The sequence below is a fragment of the Arachis hypogaea genome, chromosome 14, assembly GCF_003086295.3.
Source record: "Arachis hypogaea cultivar Tifrunner chromosome 14, arahy.Tifrunner.gnm2.J5K5, whole genome shotgun sequence".
Lineage (NCBI taxonomy): Eukaryota > Viridiplantae > Streptophyta > Magnoliopsida > Fabales > Fabaceae > Arachis > Arachis hypogaea.
In genome coordinates, this window is record NC_092049.1 from 37,128,429 (window position 1) to 37,145,649 (window position 17,221).

Sequence of the window (17,221 nt, forward strand, 5' to 3'; positions counted from 1 at the left end):
ATGGAAATCCCTGACCTCAGCCCTGAAATGCACCTACACACATTAAAGAGCGGACTCCATGTAACACCCTTCCACACAGAGCTTTACACCTAGGATGTAAAATAGAGGTGGCTAGGTACTACGACCTCTAAAAATAAAGTACAATATACATAATATAGTTGGAAAGAAGATTTATCTAGGAGCCTTTGAAAGAAAGTTTTAAAGCAAAGCATTAAACAGAAAAGCGCATCACTCACGTAAGCGATAAACGTAACGAAGCCAGACAAGAGTAAAATAAGCATGAAAGTATATATACAAAAGAGTTCCAAGATACAGATATCAAAGCTTCTGACCTGGCTTGCAAAGTTAAAACCGGAACGAGCATATATACAAAGATGCATATATATATATATATATATATATATATATATATATATATATATACACACACATCAAAATCGCAAAAGACAGCCTACAGAATCTGTTTCTCCAAATTCAACCTCTAAGAGGGATAAAACATAACATACATATATAGTGGAGATAAAAGTATATATATATATATATATATATATATATATATATATAACCAAACTAAAGTCCCAAAAGTACAAGAGAATCTTAGCTTTTAGATGCTCCCAGAATGCTTCAGCGAGGTTCCGCCTGACCTGCATTTGAAAATCACAAATATTGTATGGGATGAGAATCGGGAGTTCTTAGCATGGTAATGGTGCCGCATACATAAGATATAAAGTCCCGGAAAAGCCAGAGGCAATCCTAGAACTCTCACACTCAGATTATAAAACTTAAAGAACTAAAACAGAAACCATAAGTCAATGTTGTTTTCTAAGGATTCCTAACTCAACCAAAACTTAAACCTAAGCCCTTAATCCTCTTTCTTTCCTCTAATCCTCCAACACCGGTGAAACTGCACACACAAACAAGCAGGTAATGGCAAACATAGGTAGAATACAGGTACTGTAGATAACAAATATAATAATTAACAGAGTAAGTTCATTTAGGCATTCCCAATTAATGCAAATGATGCAAGCCTGTCCTATGGCCGATGAGTCTCATCTGTCGGTTATAAAGCTCGACCCGACATGTTCGGTAGCTAACCCTGGACAGAACACCAAACACGGAGCAAGTGCAAAAATGCCGCAACCCTTGCATCTTACCCGCATACCTGGAGCATGGGACAACTTCACCTTGCCTCTTACCCAGATGGTGTTATAGTTCTCAACCCGGATCAAGCGGCGATAGAATTTCACCCTTGCATCTTACCCGGAGCTTCGAACTCTTAACCGGAGCAAGTGGATACACTACTACATCTTACATAGCAATCTCGTCTCTTACCCGGAGTAAGTGGATAACACCACTGTGTCTTACCCGGAGGCATATTGCAATCAAATTCAATCTCATCATCATTATAATTCATTCAAATTCAACCACCATCACACCTTAAGGTCATTATGATCATCAACCCATCTTTCACTCAATTGAACTTCATTATTATCATCTTCATAATTATATTAGTTCAGTTAGCACTTCTCAAGCTCAAAATCACCACTTCACAATCATAGTTCATTACTCCATAACTTGCTTCACTCCCAAGTTACTACCTCTTCCTAATTACATCTTATCACTAAGTATCCAACTAAATTTTAGGGGCTAAAAGAGTAAAAATAGAGGTTTAGAGGTTCAAAATTAGGTTTTAAAAACATAAAATCCACTTTGCTAAAAATCGGCGTGGGCGTGCATTTTTCCATGTTCGCGTACGCAAGATGACGGAGGAAAATTGCCGGTAAAGATTTTCAATAAAAATAAGCGCGTTGCAAGTATAGTTCTAAACCAACAAATTATCCTCAGTCAATATTTAAATTGTTTGTCACTTAAGCAAACCTAATAAAAATAAACCGAAGTATTTAAACCTCGGGCCGTCTCTCAAGGAATTGCAGGGAAGTGTAGTTATTATTGGTTATGGGAAAGTATATTTTTAGGTTTTGAAATAAGAAACAAGTAATGTAAATAATAAGGAAATAAAATAACAACTAAGAAAAGTCTTAACAAGGATTGAGAATTAGAATTCCTATCCTCATTATCAATGTCAATTGTGATGGTAATTGTCTTTTGCTTTCACTTAGTTAACCTCTAACAATTGAAGGTAAGTCAAGTGAGCCAAAATCAACTTGAGTTCACAAGTCCTAATCAAAGACTAGAGTTAGTGAAGCTCAAGCCAACTAGCAAGTCTCAATCACCAATCAACAAAAGACTTCTGATAATTCAAGAGTCTCTAATTGACCAATCCAAGATAAGAATACCAAAACTCTAATTTAAAACCCAACCAAGCATTTTATCAAACACTTGGAAGGCATAACATAAAAACATAGAAAATTAATAAGAGATAATAAAATCTAAATAACCAATCGTAAGGAATCAATGATAACAAATAAAAGAAGAAGCAATAGACATGAAATACCTCAAATTGCATTAAAAAGGAAATTGAATCTAACATGAAGAGTTCATAAATTAATTTGGGAAAATAAAGACAACAACAAAGGAAATAGATATCTAAGGTACTAGAACAAATAAAAGTAGAAGAGAAACTAAATCAAAGTAAAGTAGAAATCTGAATTGGAGAAGAATTAAAGCTAAAAACCATAAAACATAGAGAGAGGAGAGAGCCTCTCTCTCTAGAAAACTACATCTCAAACCTAACTTTTGTGAGTGAATGTATGAATGAATGATTCCCCCACTCTGTATCCTCTATTCTGTGTTTTTAGGCTTGGAACTGGGCCAAAAATAGTCCAGAAATCGCCCCCAGCATTTTCTGATATCTGCAGCACGTGACGCTCTGTGACGCGTACGCGTCGCCCACGCGTACGCGTCACTTGACAAAATCCTGGTCACGCGTACACATCATCCACACGTACGCGTCGCTGCCAGCTTCTCAAAACTCTACTTTCTTGTGTTCCTTCCACTTTAGCATGCTTCCTTTCCGTCCTCTAAGCCATTCATATCCTATAAAACCTAAAAACACTGAACACACATATCACGGTATTGAATCGTAATAAGAGAAGATTAAAATTAGCAAATTTAAGGCCAAAGAAGCATGTTTTCAATCATAGCACAAAATTAGGAAGGAAAATGTAAAACATGCGTATTATATGCATAAGTGTGAGAATAATTGATAAAATCCACTCAATTCAATACAAAATAAACCGTAAAACAGCGGTTTATCAATCTCCCCACACTTAAACATTAGCATGTCCTCATGCTAAACTCAAGAGAAGCTATAAAGGAATGAAGATGAATGGTAGAATTTATGAAATGCAATCTATCTATATGAATGCAACTAAATGCAAAATGTTTTTTCCTACTTGGTTAAAAGTAAATAAATCTTTCAAGAACAAATATGAACTGGACCTCACTAATTCAAATCATAAAAATTAAGTACAAGTCAACTTGCTAGAAGAAAACTCGTGAAAGCCGGGAACAAAGAATCGAGCATCGAACCCTCACCGGAAGTGTATACACTCTAATCACTCAAGTGTTTAAGGTTTGATTCTCTCAATTCTCTACTAACCTTGCTGATGAGCGGATAATTTATACGCTTTTTGGCATTGTTTTTACATAGTTTTCAGTATAAATTAGTTAGTTTTTAGTATATTTTTATTAGTTTTTAAATAAAAATCACATTTCTGGACTTTACTATGAGTTTGTGTATTTTTCTGTGATTTCAGGTAATTTTTGGCTGAAATTGAGGGACCTGAGCAAAAATCTGATTCAGGCTGTAAAAGGACTGTTGATGCTGTTGGATTCTGACCTCTCTGCACTCGGAATGGATTTTCTGGAGCTACAGAACTCCAAATGGCGGGCTCTCAATTGCGTTGGAAAGTAGACATCCAAGGCTTTTCAGCAATATATAATAGTCCATACTTTGCCCGAGTTTAGACGACGCAAACTGGCATTCAACGCCAGTTCCATGCTGCATTCTGGAGTTAAACGCCAGAAACAGGTTACAAAGTGGCGTTCAACTCCAAGAGATGCCTCTACACGTGTAAAGCTCAATTCTCAGCCCAGGCACACACCAGGTGGGCCCCGGAAGTGGATTTCTGCGTTATTTACTTATCTCTGTAAACCCTAGTAACTAGTTTAGTATAAATAGGACTTTTTACTATGGTATTTACATCTTTGGATCATCTTTGATTAGTTTTATGCTATCTTAGACTTTTGTGAGGGCTGGCCATTCGGCCATGCCTGAACATTTATCACTTGTGTATTTTCAACGGTAGAGTTTTTACACACCATAGATTAAGGTGTGGAGCTCTGCTGTTCCTCAAAGATTAATGCAAAGTACTACTGTTTTTCTATTCAATTCAACTTACTCCGCTTCTAAGATATTCATTCGCACTTCAATATGATGGATGTGATGATCGTGACAGTTATCATCATTCTCAACTTATGAATGCGTGCCTGACAACCACTTCCGTTCTACCTTAGATTGAATGGATATCTCTTGGATATCTAATACAGGGGACCGAGTCCGAGTTATTAGTGTCTTCGTGGTATAAGTTAGAACCCATGGACGGCCATTCTTGAGAATCTGGAAAGTCTAAACCTTGTCTGTGGTATTCCGAGTAGGATTCAGGGATTGAATGACTGTGACGAGCTTCAAACTCGCGAGTGCTGGGCGTAGTGACAGACGCAAAAGGATCAATGGATCCTATTCCAGTATGATCGAGAACCGACAGATGATTAGCCATGCAGTGACAGTGCATTGGACCATTTTCACTGAGAGGACAAGTGGCCATTGACAACGGTGATGCCTAACATACAACGCATTGGATGAAGACAGCAGGAAAGCAGAGGTTCAGAGGGACGAAAGCATCTCTATACACTTATCTGAAATTCTCACCAATGAATTACATAAGTACCACTATCCTATTTTATATTTTATTTATCTTTTACTTATCAATTCATAAAATCAGTTGAATCCGCCTGACTGAGATTTACAAGGTGACCATAGCTTGCTTCAAGCCGACAATCTCCGTGGGATCGACCCTTACTCACGTAAAGTTTATTACTTGGACGACCCAGTGCACTTGCTGGTTAGTTGTACGAAGTTGTGAAACAGAATTAAGAACATGAACGTGCGTATTGAGTTTTTAGCGCCGTTACCAAGGAAGGAACGATCACGATTTCGCACACCAAGTTTTTGGCGCCGTTGCCGGGGATCGTTCGAGTTTGGACAACTGACGGTTCATCTTGTTGCTCAGATTAGGTAATTTTTTTTAATTTTAAGCTTTTTATTTCTTATTTTCGAAAAATACAAAAAAAATTTCTTCTTTTTCGTTTTTCCCAATTAATTTTCGAAAAAATCCAAAAAAATTTATAAAATCATAAAATCAAAAATATTTTTCTGTTTCTTGTTTGAGTCTAGAGTCAAGTTTTAAGTTTGGTGTCTTGCATGTGTTTGTTTTTCTCAAGAATTTTCAAAAATTCATCATATGTTCTTTATGATCTTCAAGTTGTTCCTGTCCAGTCTTCTTGTTTGATCCTCTTATTTTCCTGTTTTGTGTCTTACTTGTTTTTCATATGCATTTTCAATTTGTTAGTGTCTAAAGTTTGAAAATTTCTAAGTCTGGTGTCTTGCATGTTTTTCTTTTCTTGAAAATTTTCAAAAATAAGTCTTGATATTCATCTTGATCTTCAAAGTGTTCTTGGTGTTCATCTTAACATTCATAGTGTTCTTGCATGCATTAGTTGTTTTGATTCATAATTTTTATGTTTTGTGTCAATTTTATGTTTTTCTCTCTCTCATCATTAAAAATTCAAAAATAAAAAAATATCTTTCCCTTTTTCTCTCTAAAAATTTTGAAAATTGGGATTGACTCTCTCAAAAATTTTTAAAATTCAATTGTTTCTTTTGAGTCAACTCAAATTTTCAATTTGAAAATCTTATCTTTTTCAAAATCTTTTTCAAAAATCAAATCCTTTTCATTTTTCTTTCATAATTTTCGAAAATTTCAAATTGATTTTCAAAAATCTTTTTCTTATTTTCATTTCATATTTTTGAAATTAATACCAACATTTAATATGATTGATTCAAAAATATTAAGTTGTTACTTGCCTATTAAGAAAGGTTCAATCTTTAAATTTTAAAATCATATCCTCTTGTTTCTTGTTAGTCAAGTAATCAACTTTAGTTCTCAAAATTAAATCTTTTCAATTCCTTATCATATCTTTTTCAATTTCAATCATATCTTTTTCAAAATCAATTTCAAAATTCTTTCTAACTTCTCCTCTAACCTCTTATCTTTTTAAAATTGATTTTCAAATCTTTTTCAATCAATCTTATTGATGAGCGAATAATTTATACGCTTTTTGGCATTGTTTTTACTTAGTTTTTAGTATATTTTTTTTAGTTTCTAGGAAAAATTCATATTTTTGGACTTTACTATGAGTTTGTGTGTTTTTCTGTAATTTCAGGTATTTTCTGGCTGAAATTGAGGGAGCTGAGCAAAAATCTGATTCAGGCTGAAAAAGGACTGCTGATGCTGTTGGATCCTGACCTCTCTGCACTCGGAATGGAATTTCTGGAGCTACAGGAGTCCAATTGATGCGCTTCTAATTGCGTTGGAAAGTAGACATCTAGGGCTTTCCAGCAATATATAATAGTTCATACTTTGCTCAAGGATAGACAATGTAAACTGGCATTCAACGCCAGTTCCATGTTGCAGTCTGGCGTCCAGCGCCAGAAACACGTTACAAGTTGGAGTTCAACGCCAGAAACAGGTTACAACCTGGCGTTGAATGCCCAAAATAGCCCAGGCACGTGAGAAGCTTTAGTCTCAACCCCAGCACACACCAAGTGGGCCCCAGAAGTAGATTTCTGCACTATCTATCATAGTCTACTTATTTTTTGTAAACCTAGGTTACTAGTTTAGTATTTAAACAACTTTTAGAGATTTATTTTGTACCTCATGACATTTTTAGATATGAATTTTGTACTCTTTGACGGCATGAGTCTCTAAACTCCATTGTTGGGGGTGAGGAGCTCTGCAGCGTCTTGATGAATTAATGCAATTATCTCTGTTTTCCATTCAAACACGCTTGTTCTTATCTAAGATGTTCATTCGCGCTTCACTATGAAGAAGGTGATTATCCGTGAACACTCATCACCTTCCTCAATCCATGAACATGTGCCTGACAACCACCTCTATTCTACATCAGATTGAATGAGTATCTCTTAGATTTCTTAATCAGAATCTTCGTGGTATAAGCTAGAATTGATGGCGGCATTCATGAGAATCCGGAAAGTCTAAACCTTGTCTGTGGTATTCCGAGTAGGATTCAAGGATTGAATGGCTATGACGAGCTTCAAACTCGCGATTGTTGGGCGTAGTGATAGACGCAAAAGAATCAAGGGATTCTATTCTGACATGATCGAGAACCAACAGATGATTAGCCGTGCTGTGACAGAGCATTTGGACCATTTTCACTGAGAGGACGGGAAGTAGCCATTGACAACGGTGACACCTTACATACAGCTTGCCATGGAAGGAGCCTTGCGTGTGTGAAGAGGAGTACAAGAGAAAAACTGAAATAAAGAAGACAAAGCATCTCCAAAACCCCAACATATTCCCCATCATTGCATAATAAGTATTTATATTTATGCCCTTTGACTCTTTACAATTGAAGTTGAAAAACACTGTTGTTGGCCTCCTGACTAAGAATAATAAGATAACCATAGCTTGCTTCAAACCAACAATCTCCGTGGGATTCGACCCTTACTCATGTAAGGTATTACTTGGACGACCCAGTGCACTTGCTGGTTAGTGGTACTAGTTGTGAAAAGTGTGATTCACAATTCGTTGGCTAGAGCGTTAGTCTTTGTTCTTGGAAATTGGGTCAGAATCTTTTATATTCTTTTCAAAATCTTCTTTTTCAAAAATAGTTTTTCTATCAAATCTTGTGCCAAACTTTAAGTTTGGTATTTTCTTGTTGATTTTTCTTTGTTTTTCGAAAATTTTATTTTGGTTTTTTAAAAATTTTAAGTTTGGTGTTCTTTCTTCATGTTCTTGTGTTCTTGTGAGTCTTCAAAGTGTTCTTGAGTTTTCCTTGTGTCTTGATCTTAAAATTTTTAAGTTTGGTGTTCCTTGGTGTTTTCCCTCCAAAATTTTCGAAAACAAGGAGTATTAGATCTAAAAATTTTAAATCTTGTGCTATCTTATTGTTTTTTTCTTTCCTCCTTAAATTCAAAAATATCCTTTCTCTCTATTTTAAAACAAATTTTCGAAATTTATTTTTAAAATTCAGATTTTTATTTCAAAATTTAAAATCTTTTTCAAATCATATCTTTTTCAAAACTCCCTAACCATTTTTTTCTTTTCTCTCTCTCTATTTTTCGAAAATCTTCACCCATTTTTATTTATTTTATTTTAATTTATTTTATTTTCGAAATAAATAATAATTAAATAAATAAAAATAAATTTTTTATTTTACATCATCTCCCTTTCTCCATCATGGATCTAAGTGGAAATGAACAGTCCAGAAGGACTCTGGGGTCATATGCTAACCCCTCTACTGCTTCATATGGGAGTAGTATCTGCATACCCTCCATTGGAGTCAGTAGCTTTTAGTTGAATCCTCAACTCATTATCATGGTGCAGCAAAGCTGCCAGTATTTCGGTCTTCCACAGGAAGAACCTACAGAGTTTCTGGCACAGTTTTTACAAATTGCTGACACAGTACATGATAAGGAAGTGGATCAGGATGTCTACAGATTATTACTATTTCCATTTGCTGTAAAAGACCAAGCCAAGAGGTGGTTAAATAACCAACCTAAGGCTAGCATAAAGACATGAAAACAGCTGATAGAGAAATTCCTGAATCAATACTTTCCTCCAAAACGGATGACACAGCTAAGGTTGGACATCCAAGACTTCAAACAAGGAGATAATGAATCTCTTTATGATGCCTGGGAGAGATACAGAGAGATGCTAAGAAAATGCCCCTCTGAAATGTTTTTAGAGTGGGTTTAGTTAGACATCTTCTATTATGGGCTTGCAGAAAGAGCTCAGATGTCTCTAGACTACCCAGCTGGTGGATCTATCCACATGAGAAAGACAATTGAAGAAGCTCAAGAGCTCATTGATACAGTTGCCAGAAATCAGCATTTGTACTTAAGCAGTGACCCTTCCATGAAAGAAGAGGCTAAAACAGTGACTACTGAACTCAGTCCTGCTGAACAAGCTACTGAATTCAATCAGCAATTGGATTTTCTAACAAAACAGTTAGTCGAATTCAAGGAGAGACTACAAGAGACAAGGATGGCTAATATAAATATGGAAGAACAATTAAAGCAAACAAAGCAGCAGCTGTCAAAACAAATAACAGAAGAATGCCAAGCAGTTCAATTAAGAAGTGGGAAAATGTTAAATACCCCACCTCAAGGCAGCAGGAAGCCAAGAAATGAGCAAACTACCCAAATTCCATCTGAGGACAGTAAGAGCCCAGGGAAAAATAATTCTGGCGCTAAAACGCCAGAAATTGGGTGGAAGGCTGGCGCTGAACACCCAAACCATGCTCAGGACTGGCGTTCAACGCCAGAAACAAGCAAGGAACTGGCGTTGAACGCCCAAAGGAAGCACAGTTCTGGCGTTCAGACGCCAGGAACAGATGAGGAGTTGGCGTCTAACGCCACTCCAGCTTCCAACCCTGGCTTTCAAATGCCAGTGAGGGATCAGACACCTGTAAGTGCTGATAATAAATCCCTCAAGAAGGCTTCTCAACCTACCTCTGTAGGAAATAAACCTGCAGCAACTAAGGTTGAGGAATACAAAGCCAAGATGCCTTATCCTCAAAAACTCCGCAAAGAGGAGCAGGATAAGCAATTTGCTCGCTTTGCAGACTATCTTAGGACTCTTGAAATAAAGATTCCATTTGCAGAGGCACTTGAGCAAATACCCTCTTATGCCAAGTTCATGAAAGATATCTTGAGTCATAAGAAGGATTGGAGAGAAACTGAAAGGGTTCTCCTCACTGAAGAATGCAGTGCAGTCATTCTGAAAAGCTTCCCAGAAAAGCTTAAAGATCCCGGGAGCTTTATGATACCATGCATATTAGAGGGTAACTGCACCAAGATAGCTCTATGTGATCTTGGGGCAAGCATCAACCTAATCTCTGCATCCACTATCAGAAATCTTGGCTTGACTGAAGAGGTCAAACCAACCCGGATCTGTCTTCAACTTGCTGATGGCTCTATTAAATACCCATCAGGCATAATTGAGGACATGATTGTCAAGGTTGGGCCATTTGCCTTCCCTACTGACTTTGTAGTACTGGAAATGGAGGAGCACAAGAGTGCAACTCTCATTCTAGGAAGACCATTCCTAGCAACTGGACGAACCCTCATTGACGTCCAAAAAGGGGAGATAACCCTGAGAGTCAATGAGGATGAGTTTAAGTTGAATGTTGTCAAAACTATGCAACATCCAGACACATCAGACGACTGCCTGGGCGTTGATATTATTGACTCCCTGGTGGAAGAGGTCCATATGACTGAGAGTCTCGAATCAGAGCTAGAGGACATTTTTAAAGATGTTCAGCCTGATCTGGAGGAACCAGAGGAAATAAAAGAACCTCTGAAAACTCCTCAGGAAGAGGAGAAACCTCCTAAACCCGAGCTCAAACCACTACCACCATCCCTGAAATATGCATTTCTGAGAGAAGGTGACACTTTTCCTGTAATCATAAGCTCTGCTTTAGGGCCACAGGAAGAGAAAGCACTAATTCAGGTGCTAAGGACACACAAGACAGCTCTTGGGTGGTCCATAAGTGATCTTAAGGGCATTAGCCCAGCCAGATGCATGCACAAGATCCTATTGAAGGATGATGCTAAGCCAGTGGTTCAATGACAGAGGCGGCTAAATCTCGCCATGAAGGAGGTTGTGCAGAAAGAGGTCACTAAGTTACTAGAGGCTGGGATTATCTATCCTATTTCTGATAGCCCCTGGGTGAGCCCTGTCCATGTTGTCCCTAAGAAGGGAGGAATGACAGTGGTTCATAATGAAAAGAATGAACTGGTTCCTACAAGAATAGTTACAGGGTGGCGTATGTGTATTGACTACAGAAGGCTCAATACAGCCACCAGGAAGGATCATTTTCCTTTAGCATTCATAGACCAGATGCTAGAGAGACTAGCAGGTCATGAATATTACTGCTTTTTGGATGGCTATTCCGGTTACAACCAAATTGCAGTAGATCCGCAGGACCAAGAGAAAATAGCATTCACATGTCCTTCTGGAGTGTTTGCCTACAGAAGGATGCCTTTTGGTCTGTGTAATGCACCTGCAACCTTTCAGAGGTGCATGCTCTCTATCTTCTCTGATATGGTAGAGAAGTTTCTGGAAGTCTTCATGGATGACTTTTCAGTATTTGGAGACTCATTCAGCTCCTGCCTTAACCATTTAGCACTTGTTCTGAAAAGATGCCAAGAGACCAACCTAGTTTTAAACTGGGAAAAATGTCACTTTATGGTGACTGAAGGGATTGTCCTTGGGCATAGAATTTCAAACAAGAGAATAGAGGTGGATCAAGCTAAAGTTGAAGTAATTGAAAAATTACCACCACCTGCCAATGTTAAGGCAATCAGAAGCTTTCTGGGGCATGCAGGATTCTATAGGAGGTTTATAAAGGATTTTTCAAAAATTGCAAAACCTCTGAGCAATCTGCTAGCTGTTGACACGCCATTTGTGTTTGACACAAAGTGTCTGTAGGCGTTTGAGACCCTGAAAGCTAAGCTAGTCACAGCACCAGTTATTTCTGCACCAGACTGGACATTACCATTCGAACTAATGTGTGATGCCAGTGACCATACCATTGGTGCAGTATTGGGACAGAGGCATAACAAGCTTCTGTATGTCATTTATTATACTAGCAGTGTTTTAAATGATGCCCAGAAAAATTACACAACCACAGAAAAAGAATTACTTGCAGTGGTTTATGCCATTGACAAGTTTAGATCCTACTTAGTAGGATCAAAAGTGATTGTGTACACTGACCATGCTGCTCTTAAATATCTACTCACAAAGCAGGATTCAAAGCCCAGGCTCATAAGATGGGTGTTGCTTCTGCAAGAGTTTGATATAGAAATAAGAGACAGAAAAGGGACAGAGAATCAAGTAGCTGATCACCTGTCCTGGATAGAACCAGTAGCAGGAGCATCCCTCCCTCCTACTGAGATCTCTGAAACCTTTACGGATGAGCAATTGTTTGCTATTCAGGAAGCTCTGTGGTTTGAAGACATTGCAAACTATAAGACACAAGGTTCTCCTTCTGTAACCATGGAGAGGAAGCATGAAAAGCTTCTCTCACTGCAGAGTCAACCAAAGCCCCCATAGTCAAACTATAAGTTTGGTGTTGGGAGGCCACAACCATACTCTAAGTTTGGTGTTGGGAGGTCCCAACCTTGCTCTGATTATCTGTAAGGCTCCATGAGAGCTCACTGTCAAGCTATTGACATTAAAGAAGCGCTTGTTGGGAGGCAACCCAATGTTATTTAATTATATCTATTTATTTTCCATTGCTATTTTATGTTTTCTTTAGGTTGATGATCATGTGAAGTCACAAAAACAAATGGAAAATTAAAAACAGAATGAAAAATAGCATGAAAAATAGTACACCCTGGAGGAAGATCATTCTGGCGTTTAAATGCCAGAAACAAGCATCTGTCTGGCGTTTAACGCCAGAAACAAGCACCAAGCTGGCGTTTAACGCCAGAAACAAGCATTAGTCTGGCGTTAAACGCCAGAAACAGGCTACATTTAGGCGTTTAACGCCAAAAACAGGCAGCAGTCTGGCGTTAAACGCCAGGATTGCACAGTAAGGGCATTTTGTACGCCTAATTAGAGCAGGGATGCTAAATCCTTGACCCCACTGGATCTGTGGACCCCATAGGATCCTCACCTACCTCACCATTCAAATTCAAACCATTTCCCTCCCAAACCCACCCATTCACACACTTCCATCTCCTCCATCTTCTCCACTTCTTTCTTCTTTTGCTCGAGGACGAGCAAACCTTTTAAGTTTGGTGTGGTAAAAGTATTGCTTTTGTTTTTCCATAATTCAGTGGTAGAGCAATTGACTGCAGATCAAAGAGCTATGAGGAAAGAGCAACAAAGGCAAGGAAGAGACATAGAGGAGCTCAAGAGCACCATTGGTTCTTCAAGAAGAGGAAGACGCCACCTTCATTAAGGTGGACCCATTCCTTAATCTCCTTGTTCTTATTTTCCTGTTTTCCGTTTACTATGCTTCACGTTTAATTATGTTTGTGTCTTTACTATATGATCACTAGTATCTAAGTGTCTATGTCTTAAAGATATGAATGTCCTATGAATCCATCACCTTTCTTAAATGAAAATTGTTTTCTGAAAAAGAAAAAGAAGTACATGAATTTCGAATTTTAAAATAGTTTAATTATTTTGATGTGGTGGCAATACTTTTCATTTTCTGAATGAATGCTTGAACAGTGCATATGTCTTTTGAATTTGTTGCTTATGAATGTTAAAATTGTTGGCTCTTGAAAGAATGATGAAAAAGGAGAAATGCTATTTGATAATCTGAAAAATCATAAAAATGATTCTTGAAGCAAGAAAAAGCAGTGAAGAACAAAGCTTGCAGAAAAAAAAATGCGAAAAAAAAAAAGAGAGCAAGAAAAAGAAAAAGCAAGCAAAAAAAGCCAATAGCCCTTAAAACCAAAAGGAAAGGGTAATAAAAAGGATCCAAGGCTTTGAGCATCAGTGGATAGGAGGGCCTAAAGGAATAAAATCCTGGCCTTAGCGGCTAAACCAAGCTGTCCCAAACCATGTGCTTGTGGCGTGAAGGTGTCAAGTGAAAACTTGAGACTGAGCGGTTAAAGTCGAGGTCCAAAGCAAAAAAATAGAGTGCGCTTAAGAACGCTGGACACCTCTAATTGGGGACTTTAGCAAAGCTGAGTCACAATCTGAAAAGGTTCACCCAGTTATGTGTTTGTGGCATGTATGTATCCGGTGGTAATACTGGAAAACAGAGTGCTTAGGGCCACGGCCAAGACTCATAAAATAGCTGTGTTCAAGAATCAACATACTGAACTAGGAGAATCAATAACACTATCTGAATTCTGAGTTCCTATAGATACCAATCATTCTGAACTTCAAAGGATAAAGTGAGTTGCCAAAACTGTTCAGAAGCAAAAAGCTAATAGCCCCGCTCATCTAATTAAGACTGATCTTCATAGATGTTTTTGGAATTCATTGTATATTCTCTTCTTTTTATCCTACTTTATTTTTAGTTGCTTGGGGACAAGCAACAATTTAAGTTTGGTGTTATGATGAGCGGATAATTTATACGCTTTTTGGCATTGTTTTTACTTAGTTTTTAGTATGATTTAGTTGGTTTTTAGTATATTTTTTTTAGTTTCTAGGAAAAATTCATATTTCTAGACTTTACTATGAGTTTGTGTTTTTTTCTGTAATTTCAGGTATTTTCTGGCTGAAATTGAGGGAGCTGAGTAAAAATCTGATTCAGGCTGAAAAAGGACTGCTGATGCTGTTGGATCCTGACCTCTCTGCACTCGGAATGGAATTTCTGGAGCTACAGGAGTCCAATTGATGCGCTTCCAATTGCGTTGGAAATTAGACATCCAGGGCTTTCTAGAAATATATAATAGTCCATACTTTGCTCAAGGATAGACGATGTAAACTGGCGTTCAACGCCAGTTCCATGTTGCAGTCTGGCGTCCAGCGCCAGAAACACGTTACAAGTTGGAGTTCAACGCCAGAAACAGGTTACAGCCTAGCGTTGAACGCCCAAAACAGCCCAGGCACGTGAAAAGCTTTAGTCCCAACCCCAGCACACACCAAGTGGGCCCCAGAAGTGGATTTCTGCACTATCTATCATAGTCTACTCATTTTCTGTAAACCTAGGTTACTAGTTTAGTATTTAAACAACTTTTAGAGATTTATTTTGTACCTCATGACATTTTTAGATCTGAATTTTGTACTCTTTGATGGCATGAGTCTCTAAACTCCATTGTTGGAGGTGAGGAGCTCTGCAGCGTCTTGATGAATTAATGCAATTATCTCTGTTTTCCATTCAAACACGCTTGTTCCTATCTAAGATGTTCATTTGCGCTTCACTATGAAGAAGGTGATGATCTGTGACACTCATCACCTTCCTCAATCCATGAACATGTGCCTGACAACCACCTCCATTCTACATCAGATTGAATGAGTATCTCTTAGATTTCTTAATCAGAATCTTCATGGTATAAGCTAGAATTGATGGCGGCATTCATGAGAATCCGGAAAGTCTAAACCTTGTCTGTGGTATTCCGAGTAGGATTCAAGGATTGAATGGCTGTGACGAGCTTCAAACTCGGGATTGTTGGGCGTAGTGACAGACGCAAAAGAATTAAGGGATTCTATTCTGACATGATCGAGAACCAACAGATGATTAGCCGTGCTGTGACAGAGCATTTGGACCATTTTCACTGAGAGGACCGGAAGTAGCCATTGACAACGGTGACACCTTACATACAGCTTGCCATGGAAGGAGCCTTGCGTGTGTGAAGAGGAGTACAAGAGAAAAACTGAAATAAAAAAGACAAAGCATCTCCAAAACCCCAACATATTCCCCATCATTGCATAATAAGTATTTATATTTATGCCCTTTGACTCTTTACAATTGAAGTTGAAAAACACTGTTGTTGGCCTCCTGACTAAGAATAATAAGATAACCATAGCTTGCTTCAAACCAACAATCTCCGTGGGATTCGACCCTTACTCACGTAAGGTATTACTTGGACGACCCAGTGCACTTGCTGGTTAGTGGTACTAGTTGTGAAAAGTGTGATTCACAATTCGTGCACCACTTATCTTTTTGTTTCAATCATATCTTTTTCAATTTCAATCATATCTTTTTCAAAAACAAATTTCAAATCTCTTTTAAGCAATCATATCTTTTTGTTTCAATCATATATTTTTCAAAACTACCCAACTAACTCTCTACCTTTAATTTTCGAAAATCCATTTCCTCTTTTTCAAAATTTCGTTTTAATTAACTAATTGTTTTAATTTTAATTTAATTTAATTTCAATTTTAATTTTCGAATTTTAATTTTAAATTTAAAATATTTTTATTTTATTTTGTTAAATTTTCGAATTCTTCTCTCATCTCTAATCTCCTTCTATTTATTTATTCATCCATTAACACTTCTATCCTCACCCCTGTGTTTGGATTCTCATCTTTTCCTTCTTCTATTCTTAGTTTCTTCTACTCACATAAAAGAATCTCTATACTGTGACATAGAGGATTCCATATTTTCTTTTCTGCTTTCTTCTTCTTTTTCATATGAGCAGGAACAAGGATAAGAACATTCTTGTTGAAGCTGATCCTGAACCTGAAAGGACTCTGAAGAGGAAGCTAAGGGAAGCTAAAGCACAACTCTCTGGAGAAAATCTGACAGAAATTTTCGAAAAAGAAGATGATATGGCTGAAAATAATAACAATGCAAGGAGGATGCTTGGTGACTTCACTGTACCTAATTCCAATTTACATGGAAGAAGCATCTCAATCTCTGCCATTGAAGTAAACAATTTTGAGCTTAAACCTCAATTAGTTTCTCTGATGCAACAGAACTGCAAGTTTCATAGACTTCCATCTGAAGATCCTTTTCAGTTCTTGACTGAATTCTTGCAGATCTGTGATACTGTTAAGACCAATGGGGTTGATCCCGAGGTCTACAGGCTTATGCTTTTCCCGTTTGCTGTAAGAAACAAGCTAGAGTATGGTTGGACTCTCAACCTAAAGATAGCCTGAACTCTTGGGATAAGCTGGTCACGGCTTTCTTAGCCAAGTTCTTTCCTCCTCAAAAGCTTAGTAAGCTTAGAGTGGATGTTCAAACCTTCAGACAGAAAGAAGGTGAATCCCTCTATGAAGCTTGGGAGAGATATAAGCAACTGACCAAAAAGTGTCCTTCTGACATGCTTTCAGAATGGACCATTCTGGATATATTCTATGATGGTCTATCTGAACTATCAAAGATGTCATTGGACCATTCTGCAGGTGGATCCATTCACCTAAAGAAAATGCCTACAGAAGCTCAAGAACTCATTGACATGGTTGCTAATAACCAGTTCATGTACACTTCTGAGAGGAATTCTGTAAGTAATGGGACGCCTCAGAAGAAGGGAGTTCTTGAA

The 17,221-nt window shown here is 37.7% G+C and overlaps 1 non-coding gene across 1 annotated transcript; it reads right to left on the reverse strand.

Moving 5' to 3' along the window:
* Nucleotides 1-16,900: 16,900 nt before the first annotated feature.
* LOC112745660 (small nucleolar RNA R71) lies at nucleotides 16,901-17,008 on the reverse strand. The gene has a single exon (XR_003173577.1). It is a non-coding gene; the product is annotated as a small nucleolar RNA R71 (small nucleolar RNA).
* Between the last annotated feature and the right edge of the window lie 213 nt (nucleotides 17,009-17,221).